Raw genomic sequence first — 3,941 nt, 5'->3', positions numbered from 1 at the left:
TAGGGCTGTGCAACACACACCTGTAGGAAGAGATTCAGTTGACTTTAAGGAACGTCTCGGGGCAAGAGAACCAGATTTCTTTGCCTGTATGGTTGGGTTCAACCAGAGGTCTTCAAACTGGGCCCTTTTATGACTTGTGGACTTCAACTCCCAGAATTCCTCAGCCAGCATGCCTGGCTGAGGAATTCTGGGAGTTGAAATCCACAAGTCATAAAAGGGCCAAGTTTGAAGACCCGTGGGTTCAACCATCCGCTAGGCCAGGGGTCCCCAACCTGTGGCCTATTGGGAACTGGGCCACGGAAGAGGTGAGCTGTTGCACACCAGCGCTCACACAGCTCAATTTGCATGAGTGCCAGGCTGGCTCACGTGCACATGCACACACAGTTCAAGTTGTGCAATTCGAGCTGCACGTGCGTGCCAGCCCATCGCTCACATGGCCCAGTTCCCCTCTCAGCCAAGCTACAAAGGACTGCTGCTCTAGGCCAGGGATCCCCAACACCCGGTCAGTGGACCGGTACCGGGCCGCAGCATGCCAGCAACCAGGCCGCACAAACAAGCAAAACCCCATCTGTGAGATGCAGGCAGCACACAAAACCATGCCCCCTCCGGTCCGTGGAAAAACCTCTCTCCATGTAATCGGTCCCTGGTGCCCATAAGGTTGGGGACCTCTGCTCTAGGCTGTCTTTTCCATGCCCGTTTTTTAAGGTTGCAAAAATCTGGGCCGTCATGAGATGGGAGCCAAGCATTAGAGGTTTCTACCTCTCTTTGGTTTTTCATCTAGCAGTTGTTTAGATTTTTTTGCCATGATGAGAGACATTGGCAGTTGCGTCAATAGGAGGATGACTTTCTCTCAGTGCAAACAGACGTCAACCAGGAAGCGAACAGAAATAGCCACTGGAGTCTTGAAAAAGTCAATGCAGGGAGTCTTTGATTGACAACCATTCGTTTAGTGACAGTTGAAATATTTATTCCAACAAGCCAAATTCAGTAGGGGAGTCTGTGGTTAAGTGAATCTGGCTTCCTCCATTAATTTTTACTTGTCAGAATTTGGCTGGGAAGGTTGCAAATGGCAATCACATGACCCCAAAACAGTGCAACTGTCATAAGTACATGCCAGTTGCCAAGCACAGAAATTTTGATCATGTGACTCCAGGGATGCTGCGATGGTCATAAGTATGAGGGCTGGTCATAAGTCACTTTTTCCAGTGCCATTGTAACGATCCCATTTGGAATAATAATAATAATAATAATAATAATAATAATAATAATAATAATAATAATAATAATAATAATAATAGTAGTAGTAGTAGTAGTAGTAGTAGTAGTAGTAGTAGGTAATAATAATAATAATAATAATAATAATAATAATAATAATAAAGTTGGAAGGGACCTTGGAGATCATCTAGTCCAGTGATGGCGAACCTTTTAGAGACCGAGTGCCCAAACTGCAACCCAAAACCCACTTATGCATCATCGGGTGCCGGGTAGGTGTGGCCAATTGGGTGGGATGGCCCATTGGGTGGGCGTGGCCCATAGGGGGGGGCGTAGCTGCGGTGGTAACAGCAGACTGGGTGGGACTAAAAAGTTCAATCAATCAATTCCAACTTTGCAAGATCTTTTTTTTTCCCGTGACGAGTTGAAATTGACTGATTGATTGAACCTTTTTTTTTTTTGTACACGGCGGCGGAGGCCTAAAGCGAAAAGGTTTTATAAAACCCAGCTGAAGGCCTAGGACTGGGGGGACGGCGCCCGTGCCCACAGAGAGGGCTCTGAGTGCCACCTCTGGCACCTGTGCCATAGGTTCGCCACCACTGATCTAGTCCAACCCACTGCTCAGGCAGGAAACCCTATACCATTTCAGACAAATGGATGTCCAGTCTCTTCTTAAAACTTCCAGTGTTGGAGCATTTACAACTTCTGTAGGCAGGTTGTTCCACTGATTAATTGTTCTGTCAGGAAATTTCTCCTTAGTTCTAGATAGCTTCTTTCTTTGGTTAGTTTAGTGACAGCCAGCTTGGTCTAGGGCAGGGGTAGGCAACCTTGGCTCTTTTATGACTCATGGACTTCAACTCCCAGAATTCCTGAGCCAGCCATGCTGAGGAGAAAGGGAGAGGTTTCCGTGCTGAGCCATGCTGGCTCAGGAATTCTGGGAGTTGAAGTCCATGAGTCATAAAAGAGCCAAGGTTGCCTACCCCTGGTTAAGGCACCAGGCTAAGAAAACAGGGGACTGTGAGTTCAAGTCCTGCCATAGCCACAAAAGCCAGCTGGATGACTTTGGGCCAATCACCAGGAGATTGTGAATTCTAGTCCCACCTTAGGCTTGTAAGCGAGCTGGATGACTTTGGGCCTGTCAGTCTAAATTTTGATCACATGACCATGGGGATGCTGTGACAGTTGCCAGTGTGGGAGGACCAGTTGTAAGTTGCTTTTTCAGAGCGGTTATAACTTTGAATAGTCACTAAATGAAAGGTTGTAAGTCAAAGACTACTGGAACTGTTTTACAGTTAAAAACTCTTAAGACTGACATATTAGAAAGCAAAACAGTGATCAAAGAATCTGCGATATTCTCCAGTGTTAGAGAGAAAGGGAAATCCATAGCACAACAAACACAAATCCATAACACAATAAAAACCACATAACACAGACTAATAAGCTGCCTTGGGTGATACTCTGAATGAATAATACAGAGGCTTTATCAGGCATCGGAGAATGTCAGATTTGATAAAAAAAAGCAAGCTCCTGTATAGGGAGTGAGAAACCCCCATATGACTGTCTCTGATCATAACTTAGAGCAGGGGTCTTCAAACGCGGCCCTTTTATGACTGGTGGACTTCAACTCCCAGAATTCCTCAGCCAGGCACACGTGCCTGGCTGAGGAATTCTGGGAGTTGAAGTCCACCAGTCATAAGAGGGCCACATTTGAAGACCCCTGGCCTACAGCCATTTTGGTCTAGTGGTGAAGGCACCAAGCTAGAAACCAGGAGATGGTGAGTTCTAGTTCTGCCTTTGGCAGGAAGCCATCTGGGCAGCCTTAGGCCAGTCAGTCTCCCTCAGCTCAAGGAAGGATGCAAGAGTACATCACTTCTCCATTCTTGCCAAGTAAACTGCAGGGATTTCACCAGGCAGTTGCCAGGAGTCAAGATTGAGTCAAAGCCACATGCATACACACGTGCACACGCGCGCACACACACACACACACACACACTTCAAATGGGAGAGAAAAGTATCAGCTGGATCTAAGAAAATGACTACAGGTAATCCTTGACTTACAGTTGTTTGCTTAGTGGCTACAGTATTTGAAGTTACAACAGTAGCTGCCCAGAGCTACTTATCAACCGGATTTGAAACACACACACACACACACACACACACACACACACACACACACACACACACACACACACTGTCATGCAATTACACTTGAGGCACTTATCAACCAGACTGCATTTATCGTTGTTTGCAGCGTTTCAGTCATGTGACCGTGATTTAGGATGCTTTTGCCCAGAAACCAACATTTTATAGGTAGTCCTCGACTTATCACGATTCATTTAGTGACTGTTCAAAGTTACAATGGCACTGATAAAAGTGACTTCCCTGCCTCCCTTTCCTCCTTGTACTCTTCTTTCTTTCTTTCTTTCTTTCTTTCTTTCTTTCTTCCTTCTCTTCTCTTCTCTTCCCTTTCTTATTCTCCTTCCTTCCCCCTCCCTTCCCTCCCCTTCCTCCCTTTCCTCCTTGTACTCTTCTTTCTTTCTTTCTTTCTTTCTTTCTTTCTTTCTTTCTTTCTTTCTTTCTTTCTTTCTTCCTTCCTTCCTTCCTTCCTTCCTTCCTTCCTTCCTCTTCACTTCCTTTCCCTTCCCTCTTCCTTTCTCTCCTTCCCTCCCCCTCCCTCCCTTTCCTCCTTGTACTCTTTTTCCTTCCTTCCTTCCTTCCTTCCTTCCTTC

The 3,941-nt window shown here is 46.1% G+C and overlaps 1 protein-coding gene across 2 annotated transcripts in view; it reads right to left on the bottom strand.

Moving 5' to 3' along the window:
* Positions 1–3,941, bottom strand: part of HNF1B (HNF1 homeobox B) — a 94,346-nt gene that overhangs the window by 53,734 nt on the left and 36,671 nt on the right. The window lies entirely within an intron of this gene.

The sequence above is a fragment of the Protobothrops mucrosquamatus genome, unplaced genomic scaffold (assembly GCF_001527695.2).
Source record: "Protobothrops mucrosquamatus isolate PMUCROS unplaced genomic scaffold, P.Mucros_1.0 scaffold4562, whole genome shotgun sequence".
NCBI lineage: Eukaryota > Metazoa > Chordata > Lepidosauria > Squamata > Viperidae > Protobothrops > Protobothrops mucrosquamatus.
The sequence above is the reverse complement of the archived record's forward strand: the minus strand, read 5'-3'. Positions and strand labels throughout refer to the sequence as shown.